The sequence below is a fragment of the Chrysoperla carnea genome, chromosome 1 (assembly GCF_905475395.1).
Source record: "Chrysoperla carnea chromosome 1, inChrCarn1.1, whole genome shotgun sequence".
In the NCBI taxonomy this organism is placed as follows: Eukaryota; Metazoa; Arthropoda; class Insecta; order Neuroptera; family Chrysopidae; genus Chrysoperla; species Chrysoperla carnea.
Genome location: NC_058337.1, coordinates 16607346 through 16622662, shown reverse-complemented (window position 1 = coordinate 16622662; position 15317 = coordinate 16607346). Strand labels below are relative to the sequence as shown.

At 29.1% G+C, this 15317-nt stretch overlaps 1 long non-coding RNA gene across 1 annotated transcript; it reads left to right on the top strand.

Moving 5' to 3' along the window:
- Window positions 1-445: 445 nt before the first annotated feature.
- Window positions 446-11801, top strand: LOC123291947. The gene is made up of 4 exons (XR_006534987.1): window positions 446-456; window positions 3082-3084; window positions 3729-3734; window positions 11670-11801. It is a non-coding gene; the product is annotated as an uncharacterized LOC123291947 (long non-coding RNA).
- Window positions 11802-15317: the final 3516 nt, after the last annotated feature.

The window sequence follows — 15317 nt, the reverse complement described above, 5'->3', positions numbered from 1 at the left end:
TATAAAGACCGCATCGTAGAAATACCCCATTTATCCCGACATTTTATACCAGTATTGTCGCTGTGGCAAAATTATCTTAAAAACAATTGAAAACAAACAATTGACTGAGTTAATTGTTGAAATACTTTGTATAGAAATGTCGAATGCTATTTATTTTCGAAATTTTTTTCTCTTTTTTCGAGAATGTTTCACAAGACCCTACTTGAAGTTGCTCACTTTACGGCCTCACGGGTAAACAGTGATGTTGAGAAAAAAATGCTTCAAACAAAAGTTTCTTTTTTTTACAAGGAAAATTTATCTAAATTTCTTACATTTAAACTTTGACCCAATTGACCTACGTTCATTAAGAATTTAAACTCACCTTTTACGTTCTGAGTTCAGTTATCGTGATGACGGACGAATAGACGGGCGGACAACCGGAAATGGACTAATTAGGTGATTTTATGAATTTTGGTAGTATCACCAATATTTCTGAGCGTTATAAACTTAGGCCTAAATATACAGGGTATAATAGCTTTAGGGCATGTAAGTACTTTGAATGATAAAAACTCAGCCAGTGACTATTAGTTTGAATTTTTGTGTAACCATCCATAAGTATTATTTAAAAAATCGTTTCATTTAATTTTTAATAATAAATCTAACCCATAAATTTCTTTTTAATTTATAAAATCTAATGTACTTACATAAAAATTAACATAAAATCAGAAAATAATACCCAATAATAATCGGTTGAATATATAAATAATAATTTCTTTATTAAACAAAAAATTACACAATACCGAAATTATTAAAGAAAATATATTCAAATGATATTTGATATCATAGACAACTTATATTAAATACATTAAATTTTTTTTTTGTGCATCCGATTATTGTGAATAGGTACGTTATGTGACCTTACAACCAAATAATGTCATGGGAAATAATGCATACCGATCCTATAAATAGAAATGCATTACTTGTAAAAATATGGGTTTTGTTAAAAAAAAAAAACTAGGTATACTATTATGAAAACAAGAACGATTCCCATATGGGCCATTCAATCCTCTCTATTTATAACTGTTTTTAGTTGTTCTTAATAAAAAGGGATATCTAGAGAATGTTATTCAACCCTTTTTTTTATTTGGAATTTATAATGAAGCTTTTAAACAAATTATTATACCTAATAGATGAAATTTATTTTTTATAAGAGAATCTTAACAGAGATTTCTTATGAAAAAGTATAGAGTTGCATATAGCGAATGCATAACTAAGAGTCTTAAGCTATCTTAAGTCTTAAGGACGTTCCCAAAAAAATGAGTGTATGAAAATATTTGAGACTGACGTTTCAAATTTTAAGAGTGGATAATTAACAGATAAAACTTGGGAGAATTAGAAGAAAATTAAGAGAAGTAATGTTTTTCGATATATACCATAGTTTTTGAAATATCGATGCCTAAACACACCAATGTCACTCATTTTATCACTTTAAATGTATTTTTTGGAAAAACAAGTGCCCCTTATTATAATTTTCTTTACAGGAAAATATTTGTCGTGTTTTTAACTAATGAATATTAGTTTTCCAAATTATTCTTTAGAAAATAAGCTTTGTTACATAATAATAACTTTAAAAACACTTCAATATAGAATTTACTTATTAAAAACGCAAAATTTAACAACTCAAAGCTATAAATTTACCACCGTAAGGCTTATCAAAACATTTACCAGCTTATAAAAGGCGGCTGAAATAATCATAATTGTTTTTAAGTATTTTAAATGTATTTATGACATTCAGTTGCTATTTAGGTAGGTAATCTGGAGGGTAAATACGTAAGGGCTAATTAAACTATAGCTCAAGTAAAACTTTGGAAACGACACAAATACTTTTTGTTTCATAACATGAAAAGTTTATAAGCGTTTTATCTTAAAAATTTCGAAAATAAGTGCTTATATTTTCGAGTGTTTCTGTAGGCTCAAAATATAGTTCCTATTACAGTACAACTGTTTTTGTAAATGGTGGGAGCGCATATAAATCATATATTACATTATATTACAACTACTATGCACTATGTATTTTTAATAGTATTGAGGTTGTATTTATTATTGTTCAAGTATTGCGAATAGGTATTTATGAGAGCTATATGCGAACGCAGCGGAGCTCCACTACCAAAGGCTCCACTCAGGTCCAAGATCAGGCCGTGGCTTATCCAAAAGGTAGGAGAAAATTTGGGTACAGCGAGATGGTTTTATCGGGATGGATATAGTGGGATATGTTAAGCGTAATGGGCTTAGTGGCATGAGTTTATCGGGAAGGCTAAGCATAGTATAGGTATTATTGAACTGGAGTTACGTTTGCACAGGACAACGTCTGTCGGGTCCGCTAGTATTATAATTATATCTTAAAAACATGTTAACTCAGCAATTAATGTTTTATTTAACTAAATGCACGTGTATTGATATTTTTTTGCTTATTTAATAAATAATATACAGGGTGTTCCATGACTCGATGGACATGGCTTAAGAGCGTATTCTTTGGACAGATTTAAGTCGAAAGTGCTTTGTAAACGTTTGTCCAAAACCCAATAGTTAAGGAGTTTTGAGCATTAACAAATTTAACCAATAAAGAATATACCTATTATTAAGTAAAATAGTTTAATATTTTACTATTTAAAATTTTTATGTTGCTAACACAAATGTAATCAAAATTTTGGTGCATAATGCCCCCCCCCCGCTGCCTTACAATAAATTACTGCATTTCTAGTGATTCAAGACGAAGCTCTCTGAAGAGTATCCTGGTCTTCTGATATGAATATAGCTACAGTAGCGTATATCTGCATCCATATGAGACACAGATACTTTACAGAGCTTAGTTTTCAATTACTAGAAGAGCAATAATGTGCTGTGAGGCAGCGGGAGGACAAATGAACGAAAATTGTAATTATATTTGTGTTAGCAATACAAAAGTTTTTAATTAATAAAACATTAAAATACTTTACTCAACAATATTTTTACTTTATTAGTTAAATTTAATAGAGTAATTAACTATTGGGTTTTAGACAAAAGTATATAGGGTGTCCCGTGACTTGATGGTCATAGCTTAAGAGTGTATTCTCCGAACAATTTTAAGTCGAAACTGCCTGTTGGACTTTTGTCCAAAACCCAATAGTTCAGGAGTTATCAGCACTATAAAATTTAACCAATAAAGTTAAGACATTGTTAAGTAAAGTAGTTATTCATACAAAAGCAAAAGCTTTCTAGCGTCAAAATAGGCTTAGATATACCACACAATTTTATTAATTAAATTAACTTACTCAACCGAGTTTTTACTTTATTTGTTAAATTCACTAGTGCCCATTACTCCTTAACTATTGCATTTTGGACAAAAGTCCAAAGACACTTTTGACTTAGAATTGTTCAAAGAACACATACATTCTTACGGAATACCCTGTATAAGGCATTTTCGATTTAAAATTGTCCAAAGAATACGATTTTAAACTAGCCCCTTCGAGTCACGGGACACCCTGTATATAAGTAAAATTGAAATAAGCATCATAGGCATCCTTTTATAAAGGTCAATAGGGCGGTCAATTTAAATAGCCCAGGGCGGTTTTAAACCTAAATACATCACTGTGTATAATGACTGTTTTATTATTGGAAATATTTTTAACAATTTCTCCACATTAAAGAAACAAGACCTAAATAAAAATAAATTTTAACCAAAAACAAGTGAAAACAAACAATTGACTGAGTAAATTGTTGAAATACCATGTATAGACAGTGTTGATGAAGCAATCGTTTGTTTTTTGACGTCACGTTAATAAAAAAAGATATCCACTTTTAAATAGCTACACACACACTGATATTCCCATATTAATACTATAAAATTTGCACCTAATAAGCGCCCTCGTGGGTAAACAGTGATGTTTACGAAAAAATGTTTTAAATAAAAGTTGTTTAATTTTTGATAAGGAACATTTTTTACATTTAAACTTTTGTTCTATCTCTAACGGTTTACAAGATGGGTCCTACGGACCCACGACCCAATTGACCCATATTGCTCATTTACGAACTTGACCTCAGTTTTTAGGTCCTGAGTACGCTATAAAAATTTAATCTTGATATCTCTTTTCGTTTTTGAGTTATCGTGTCCACAGACGGATGGACGGACGGACGGACGGACAAACGGAAATGGACTTATTAGGTGATTCTATGAACATCTATACCAAAATTTTTTTCGTAGCATGAATATTTTTAGGCGTTACAAACTTTGGACTAAACTTAATATACTATGTATATTTCATATATACATGGTATAAAAAGCTAGTTTAATCAAATCACAATTGTTGAATTGGCATAGTTTTATTTATTACAAATAATCTTATTATAGGTACATATATGTTGATGTGCGTGACCTCTTTTCATAATACCATAATGAGAATATTGTTTTCAAATCAACTTTTCATATAAAATTTTTTGACATCTAGCCTTGAAAAACAAAACTTTTAGTTATTTCTATGAACATAATAAAAATAAATAAATATAAAAACTAGTCCACCCTACCCTATTGCGGGAAATATCAAAAATAATAATAGACACTAAATAATAATAGAATCTAATTTTTAGAAATTAAAATGAATAAAATTTACATAGAAAGTATTTATCTATTAAAATATATAAAAATATTCAAATTTTCTGAAACTCAAATTTAATTAAAATTATTATTGTAATTTAAATTTTTATACCGTTTAAAGGGATGATAAATAAATATAATAAAAAAATAGTAGAACTCTATGAATTAATTTTTATTATTATTATTTTTTTTTTTGGTGTAACAAACATTTTTAATTAACTTTTATCGCCTTGGAAATGTTTAACATACATTTTTTTTATTATAAAAAAAAATTCCTTGTGGATTTCATACTTCCGGAAATATTTTATAATGCATTTAAATGTCCAGATGTTTTGAATCTTTTAGTATTATATTTATTTTACATTGTGAAATAATGAATGAGAGCTTTAAAAGTCACAAAGATCGTTGTTAAACATACAAAAACAAAGTAATTGGATAAAATTTATTAGTTGAAGGAGGTCCTTTCGCCGTCAATGTTAATTAAAAATATTAGATTACAAGGAAAAATAATTTTTTTTATAATAGTTTAAGTCTATCGAATAATGAAATTTCAAACATACATAACATTTTTGACAGTTTCTCGAGAAAGTAAGACCCTTTCAACTTTTCTTGAATTTTACTAACAGTTATCGATTAGATGGAGTGACAAAAACTGAAAATTTAATATTCAGATTTCTGTTTTTGCACTAAAATATATATTTACCATGAAATTTTTTTTAATATAATTGAATTCACTGACAAAAATTACTTGTAGGAAAATTTGTTCTTAATATGGCAGGCAACAAGTACATACTTTGATTTAAGACAATATTTTCTTGCTACACATTCAAATACTTATTTTATTGCTTCCTTGTGTAAAAAGTGCCCAATTTACTTTCAGGCAGTGGAAGGACTACCTTAAAATGAAGCCCTTGAAAAAATGAGAAATATTATATGACTCATAAATAGAATGAGTTTTATTAAATTCTAGAATTTGACTCTTAGTAATTTATATTTCTAAGAAATTTACTTATCACAAAATTTTTACTCAGTATTTGTAAACTGATTCATTTTGATTTATTAGCAAGAATTTTCTCTTCAATAAAAATGAGCTATTGGTTTTGTAACAATGATGAAATTTTGCAAAATTTTCTTCAATTATTTATCAATTGTGCCTAATAGATTTGGAAAATGCCCTCCGTTATAATTTTTATATATAAATACTTTAATTAAGTAAGTATGCGTTTTTATTTAAGTATTTATACGTCCCTTTAAGTGCTTTAGCTGCGTTTGTTGTTATTATCTTAAGAAGAGAAATGAAACACAAATCTAATAATTTGGATAAAATTGAAATTTTTATCATGTAGGTTTTAAACAATAAATTTTATTACATATTTTATAATCTGATCATTTTTCCGGAATTAAGAAGCCTTAGTGATATAAACTCTATTAGTTTGTGAAAATTTTCGATAAATGTAAGTGCATTCAGTTATGTGTGTTTACTTAAAGAGGAAATTCATTTAATGTACGCAGTTCTTCTATGAAGAATATTTTTTAAATAAAATTAAAATAATAATAATAAAAATATTAATTGTTAAAAACTTAAAAAATAAATACTATAAATACCTTCATCTCTCTCCATTTCATAATACAATATATTTTTTTGCTCTTATAACTAAACAACTATAAACACAACAATGATAATAGTTTAAAAACAAGTTATTAACATCCACCAATAGCATTGTGCTATTACTGCAAATCGTGTTTAACTATCATCCACAGTCACAACACTACATTATTTATCCTTTTTTAAAACTCGCGCCGAAAAATATCACCTCAGATGTTTTTCTCATTAAATGTGTAAAAAAAAAGGTATTCACATGAATTAAAATGGAAAATAAATCAATGAAAATATGGAATTGAATTTAATCTTATTTTCATTGTCCTAACTCAATTTCCGTTTGACGTTTCAATAAAATATACGCAATTGATCGTGGATAAGGAGTATAAAAAGTATATGTATATATGTATGAAGTATTTGTATTTTATGCGACGTTCCTTTCACACAGATCTGAAGTTCACCTAGCGTGGCGCGGCAACTTACGAACTGAATGTAACGCATCACACATTCACTGCTTTTGTTAAAATAGACTAGAATTTGTGTTAGATGTGTGCGTATGTGTGTTTGTGTGTAAGATTATGAAAATATCAACGAAATATGCGTGCGATGCGTAACATACATCTTATTACATATTTTACATTGTAGATATCCTTACTGGAAATTGTGCGTGCGTAGTATGATAACGCGGGCTAATCAATTTTTTAAACTACATATATATATTTAAAATAATTTTTCGTTAAATGTTTATTTTGTTTTAATTACATTTTTTAATATCATAGTTAATTTATGCATTTGTAAAATGATTTTATTTTAAATTGTCGTAAATTATTCGTAATTTCCTGATTATATTTTGTCGGTATTATTACCTACGATGAATTTAATGAAATCTATTTAAATTCTCACAAAATATTTTGTAATTGGACATGGTCGAATCATAAAACCATCTAGTTTTGAGCATAAAAAAAAAAAAACTTATCAGTTCTTCTTTTAATTGTTCTATTTTACGGGTTATTAATAAAACACAATGAAGCTCCAAAAATAAATTTATTAGTATCATCACAATACAAATGAAAAATATTGGAAAGATTAATATTTTTGTACTCGAAAAATATTAATTTTTCTTAATTAATTAAAAAAAAAAATTATGTATAAACCTGAATCCAACAAATGGGTTACGGCATCGCCTTTACGACACGAAAAATAGGTATTAAATTATAGGGTGGTTTGGGTGAAAGGTTTCTAGTTCCACGATTAAATTGATTCTATGCAGAAAAACAGTGTTAGCAAAAGCTCATTAGCTCTTATCCGCTTGTCTAGTTTTAAATTATAGAATTTTTTATTTTAGAACTTTGAATACGTAAAAATTTATAAAATATTAAACTTACAGAAATATTATTAGAGAAATTATATTAATAAGTAGGAAGAAAAAATTCGAAATGGAAGAACATCTGGGAAAATATTAAATCCAACGCAGAATTAACTCTGAAATTTTGATTACTCGACTAATATATTAGAGCAACGGAAATAACAAGCGTAGATCAGATATTTTTAACTTAATCATCGTAGGTGGAGGGTATAACTTAATTGATCTACGCGCTGTCATCTTATATAATTTGCAATAAATCATTCGTTTTATTTAAAATGTGACTTTTTTTTAAAAATTGTTTACATGTAAATGATGTAGTAAATGTTAAATAATATTATTGAAAAATAACTATTAATTGTAATAATATTTTTTAAATGTAAATACATAATTACTTCTTTAAATTTGTTTATAAAATATTATTAAATTTTCAATGTAAACTAAATATACAATCCATAGACTTATTTGTCCATCCATAAAATTATATTAATAAAGGAGTGTCTCATTACCATGGAAATGGTTGAGAAACTCATGCACGGTACGAATAAAGTTCCAAAATAAAAAATGATGCAATAACTTAAAAACAAAAGACAATCGACTGATTCAGTAGTATGTTATTATGCCAGTTATTAGAAAATAGTTAAAAAATGCATTTTGGTTTATCTTATGTTATTATTAATTAAACAATTTTTAACGACACATTCCACACAATTTATAAATTAAAGAACTTGAAAAAAATAAATTAATAAATTTATCAAGATAAAAAATTATAAAAACAAATCATTCGAAAGTTTCATTCATCGTTTGAAAAAAAATATGTAGTAAATCACATCCAAATTAAATATAAAATGATAAAAATATATAAAATAAATTCCTAATTATATTCTTTTAAAACTAAACTACAATGTGATTTAAATATTCTACGCATTATATAATAGAATTATGGTAATTTTACCAGGTGTTCCATTTTAAACAACCCAGCTGAAACGAAGTTCTTTTAGAAATTTAACGTAATGTTATCCCTTCTCCACATTCTAAGGCTCATCCATGGTTACTTAAATTATAGACATTAAGTTTTGAGCGCGAATATAGAGAGTGGCAGAGAAGCGTTGCGCGCACCACTCCATAACACAGAGAGGAATGTAGAGACGCAAATGTGCACCGTGCAGCTGCTGAGTGAAAGATAAGAGCATAATCTCCTTACCCTGTGTGTTCGACAAACGAAACTTAACAGACCAAAAAATTTTAAACACTTACAAGGAAGTAAAACGAAATCTCCAAACGAATTTGTTTAAAAACTCCAGTCTCCAAATTCCGGGCGAGTGGACTCTGTAGGTCCATTGTGCGAGCACCCGCTTCCAGAGATTAAACCAACTTCTGAGCTGTAACCGAACTGACCTGCAACTAACACGTAAGCCATAACTTTGTCCGTTATTCTATGGGTCTAAAATATTAATAGTTGCTTTTATTTGAATGAAAGTGCACCTTAATTATGTTATTTTAATCGGTAACTTTCTGGTTAAACTCAACCAGTTGGAGTTTTTTACTAACAATATAATAAATCCAAGCCCGCATTCCTGCGAATAGAAAAATGTATTTACTTACATTGATCGCAAAGCATTGACAGTGGAATTAAGCAACTTGTGATCTGCTATGATCACTGTCTATCCTGATAGTTACACCAGCGAAGTCACTATCATAACGATTGTAATTTTGAAACACAATCATCTCTAAAAATCGTTGCTGATGGAAAGGCAAAAGGAGGTAAGAGGTAGGTAGAGGTCCTATGGTAGGATAAATGAAAAACTGCTTTCTTTATAAAATAATATCCAAAGGAGAAGCTAACGTCATTGGTAGGATATAAACATTCGGTTAGAAATTTTACTAGAGAAAGAAACGTTAAAGCTATTGGGCAAACAGTAACTTCCCAAAAATAGTCGTAGTACATCGAACTTGGACTTCTTTTGAACCTTGTATACAACTTTTGAACCTTACATACGCAATTTTTTTGTAGAAAGATCCCGATATACTTCTCTCCATTTTGTTCAAGATTTTTGGAGCATCTTCCGCTTGAGAATACACACCAAGTTTTTGAAGTATTGAAAATATGACGTTTATACAAAAACAGAAGCTCACAATCTAAGGACTATCGTCCAATTAACCTAACCTTCTTCCCACCAAAAACTATAATTAAGGTTTTAAATATATTTGAAAAGCAAAGTTAACAAACCATATACTACATCAGGTCCGAGAATAGAAAGTGCCTTTGACTACACAGGGTACGATATGCTGACAGTAGCTGTAAGGAATAAAGGCTGAGATAACACATCTGCTAAGTGGGTAGAGTCAATGATTTCTCACTCAAATACATAAACACGTTCATAAATGGTGTCAACGTCAATGGACAACTAACAAAAGACAAGAAGGGGTATTTCCACCACCAGAGTGATCTTGAGTTATGAATTTATTTTAGATATACTAATTGTGGGCGAATTGACAAGCTAGGATACGCCGATGACGTAATCACAGTTATCAGGAGTAAATCAGAAAACATTAAAATGTGGTCGAACGTTGTTGCAAGTAATTGTTATACACCATTCGCTAAAGGGAGCCAAAAACACAAAAATAACCTAAACTCTTTGGCGATTTCATCCTATTTTCTATGCTAGTAACAGTAACAGAGAGTAATAAAGAGAGAGAAAGCAATATTGTCCCTGTAGAAATGTCTTAGAATATTGGGAAGAATGTGATGGTTAAATCACAAAACATCACTATGGTCTTATAAATCGGTATAGTAGTTCCAAAGATTTTACCCCCAGCTTCCACACACCAACAAAAACTAAACAAATTTTTATCTTTTTAATATGAGGGTAGATATAAAAAAAATTTTTTATATTTAAGGTTTACTAAATAGTGTTTTCGGCGATCCAAAAAAGATACTGTTTGTAATTAAATTATCTTTTTAACCTCCGATTCAAAAAAAGGGTTGTTATATGTTTGACCTATGTGTGTGTGCCTGTGTGTCTTGTCTGTCTGTGGCATCGTGGCGCCCAAACAGTTGAACCGATATTTTTTTTCGTTTTCAAGATAATTTACTGGAGAGGGGAAAATAAAAAAAACTTTTAACAAAAAGAAAACCTACTTCAAAAGAAAAACTTTTCCAAAACAAATTAATATGCATTTAAAAGTAAAAAAATAACGATAATATAATGTAGTTAAAATTATTGTTATTTTTGGAGTCGATGTCAGCCGAAGTCGGAAACAACTCTGACAGAACAGTTTGCTACATTAGCTTGGCTAACACCGACTCCAAAAATAACAATAATTTTAACTACATTATTTTACTTTTGAGTGCATATTAATTTGTTTTGGAAAAGTTTTTCTTTTGAAATCGGTTTTCATTTTTTTTTAGTGTATCTGAAGTACACTAATTTTTCACTAAAAAAAGAATTATCGAAACCGGTTGGCGTGATATTGAGTTATTCGTCCTCTTGTCGTGCATACTTTTTCTCATATAACTTCAAGGTTTGCACTTGAAATCAAAAAGAAAATTATTACGATCTATATTAAATATGATGAAAATAAAATTTATATAAAAAGAAAAACATAAACTCTGGCTTTTGAATAAACGTTATATATGTATTTGTGTTAAGCATCGTCATTACATTATATGTTTGAGGTATTAAAATTTAGACAAAGAAATATCTTACCAGACATTTGATAACATGTCAGAAAATTGAACAGATTGAAAATCGATATTATTAACTTGTTAAAAAAAAAATAATTGAGTCGCAGAAACAATCTCAAAATAGAATCTACTATTAATTTGAATATTTGATAATACTGCCAGTCAGTACTCAGTTTATTGACTTTCAGTATTCAGTAATCTGCGACATTAAAATAGGGGAGCCCCAGAAGGTATTTGTGTAGTAATTCGAGCGCGCCAGATTAACATATGGAGGGTTCCTTAGACCTTCGTTAGGACCTCCACCAAATATTAGCCTTAACTATGGAGGGAAGCGCGCAGAGCAGACGATCAGCTTAGTAGTAAAAAAGAAATTGCGATAGGAGAATTAACTCGAGTGCGTCAGATTAAGATATGGTGGGTTAATTACATGCTAAAAAATGTATATTTCAATAATCTGAAAAAAATTTGATCGCGCTCGAGTTACTACGGGTAACGCAACTTTGCAATATTCCCATTTCCTTGCGTCACGCTTAAATAATCAGATTATTGAAATGTACATTTTCTATGTTTTTAAGCATGTAATTAACTCATCATATCTTAATCAGGCGCGCTTGAGTTAATTTACCTATCGCAATTTTTTCTTACTGATCTGATCGTCTGCCTTACGCCCATCCCCCATATTTAGGGCTAATATTTGCAACAGGTACTAAGGAAGGTTCATGAAACCCTTCATATGTTAACCTGACGCTCTCGAGTTGCTACACAAATCCCCTCTTGGGCTCCTCTATTATAACAGAAAACAGTATTTCTTTTCCATATGATCGTTTTATCATATGATCGAGTATTTTGCAGTATTACAAACCGTGTCATACAAACCATTCTCCGAAACAGAATTGTTGATGTTTTCTACTGTATTTCGTATTAGCATATATATTTGCAGTCAAATGAAAGGTAAAGCATTTGGCGCCTCTGCCACCTCCTGACTGTGTTATTTCCTATTTTAGCTAAACCACGAAATGTCTAACTATGAAATACATATTGGCGTATTGTTAATTTAAAGCCACAAATATTCCAGAGTAAAATGCTTTTCGATAAATCACAATCGCATATCTAAACAATTACCTCTTTTAATAAACGATTGAATATCTCGATAACTATTAATTTGCCAACATCCAAGATTAGTCCATCATTTAAGCATCTTTATGTGCGTCTTTTCAGAAATTATTGGATTTGGTAAAATCTGCACTGAGCAAATGTAAAAGAGGAAATGTCATACATGTGATATATACAGCATAACTATATGGTGATATACATGTGATATACCTATCAAGAAAACCTTAGAACTTTTACTGATTAATAAATGTGGATAATTAAAGTGTGCAGATTTTGTGACGCAGAGTATATATCACGAACTAAAGTCCCTCTGCTAAAGAGCAAGTAGTATCTTTAATTTACGTCAAACTGTGAGTTTTAGTGTAACTGATCCTTTTCTAACAACTTTGCAAAATAATATTCCGGCATTAATATAAAAACGATTTTTTTTATCATACGCTTGCTTCTATTAGTTCGTATATAAGATTTATTGCACGAAGTACTTTTACTGATGATGTTAGCTTATTTCATTGCAAACTTAATATAGAATACCGTCATAGGACTAATAAGTATACTTTACGTTTTAAGTATTTAACGGTGGAGGTGCAGAAAATATATAGGATATCGATATCTTGATTATATAAACATACAAATCTTGACAATGTATCGTCAGTGTGAGCCAGATAGTGGTATTTATTTTCATGAGAAATACAAATATTGAGACGGAGTGGAAATTTGAAAATTATGCCGGTTTTCCACTTAACTAGTTTGAAAAAACAAAATCGCAACTTTTTACAAACCATCTGAAGACTGGCAATGTAATAGCCATTACAGTTTCAGTTTTGGGTCAGTTTTTTTGTTTTTACTTTTCAACAAAAACCTCAACTCTCCGTGTAGTGAAAACCGACATTAAACAAAGACAAATTTGTCTAGTAAAATGATGATAAGCCTAACTATGTTAACACTTACAATATAACAGGCATTTGAAATGGTAAACAGAACGGTATGTTATTTGCTTTCTCTCTTAACAAAAATATGCAGTTGTTTTGTTTTAATTTGTATAAGAAGGCCCTTTTTTACTATTCTCTAATGTCCGAAGAAGTATTTTAAATATTATTAATGCTATTATTGTAAAACTGAATTTGAAACCTTGTTATGTTGACTTGTTGAAGTATGTACTGACTGTGCTGTGACTGACTGTGAGTCAAATTCTTTAGTAGTTTATGAAATAGGATGCAGTGTTTTTGAAAAAAAAGGTTTTTTTTTTTTTTTATAAATAGGACAGATGTTCTATTGACCAGCGTCAAGGGCATACACTGTCCTAATGTAGGGACATGAATAGATAGTTTGCATAATTAAGATAATTACTCTATGTGCAAAATTTACGAAGTAATATTTTCCAGTCGAAAATTTAATGAATAGTCCCTTGTGTAATTTGGTTATTGCTCCCATGCTCTATATAACAACTCAATCAAAGTGTCTTTTTGCGACATTTTTGTCTTCAGATTTTCTTTCTACCTCTTACGTTTTGAGGGAAAGATTTATTTAAGAATGCACTTTGAAAATTTGCAGTTTTTAATTGTATTTCATTCGTATTCTTTTTGAGATGTACATTTTTACAAATATAAACCATACAGTTCCTTTGAAAATTATTAAAAAAATTAAGTAACTACCAAATTTTTGTAACTATGTTCCTTATCGCACGTTATGATTGTTTGCTGGTTGGGAAGTAAAACCAAATAAAATGCAACAAATAAAAACGACCCCAACATCCGACATGTAGGTTACCTAGTAAACTAAAACTTCTTCGTTTTCAGAAGTTAAACCTAATAGAGATAATTTAAAGTAAGTACAAGGAAATTTTTTGTTATTTCATATTACATATTCTGATCAAACAAATTGTGAGTAATGTACGCACATATTGGGTTGGTTACTAAATCAGAAGTATGTCTTTTTTAACTAATATTACAATTAATTTATAAAATATAAAGTAGTGTAGTTAAAGTAGCTATGATATTTAATTCTTTAAACGATAAAACAAGTATTTGACTTCTTAAATTAATACTTTAAATTTTCAGAATTACCAATGTACAGATATGCAAACAGTACCAAAGGGGAAAAAACAATTAAAAAAAACTAATTACACTAAACCTGCAAGGTAGCGTACCACAAACCTAATCTATAATTAATTACTAATACAATAATTATTTTTTTCAAATTATTTTTATCCTGTATATTTTCATTTATTTTTGGAATTGTGTTATTTTTGATAGCAAATAGACAACTAGTCGCTGAATATTTAAAAAAATATAGATAGAAGTAAAAAGCACAAAATGATCTTGCAAAATTGAAAATGTACATAATCATTCAAATCAGCAAGAAAATTAAAGGAAATCAGAATAAAAAAATAAGCGCTACATTTATAACGTACGAAGATAAGATAGGAACATAGTACCTACCGAGTGTCCCACGACACCTCTAGTTTAAAATTGGTTGGTATTTTAGCATGTTGTTATTCAAAATAATGTAGTTTAAGAAACACAAATAAAAATGGTAAACCGAATATGCAAAAAAATCTGTATCAAAAAATTTTAAGAAACTGTGAGGTGAATCGCATATATTATTTGTTGTTAGTAAAAGTTAAAAAAAAAATTTAATTTTGGATAAGAATGTGATTGGTTGCTTTAGTCAGTGATCACCGAGTAAGGAAGAGTGTAGATTTTACAATACCAGTCAAATGGCTCAAGGTTAGCAGTAACTTGAGATCCAAAAATAAAATATTCGAAGCATTTGATCGAATGACACAACTCAAAAATCAAATAGGAAAAATATTCGACTACACGTTACTCGATAAATAAAGTATCCACATGCCACAACATCCACATAATATAGTATAAAATAAATACAATATCCGATAATTTATTATTTATTTTCAAAAAAAAAAAAAATTCTCTATTTAACATTT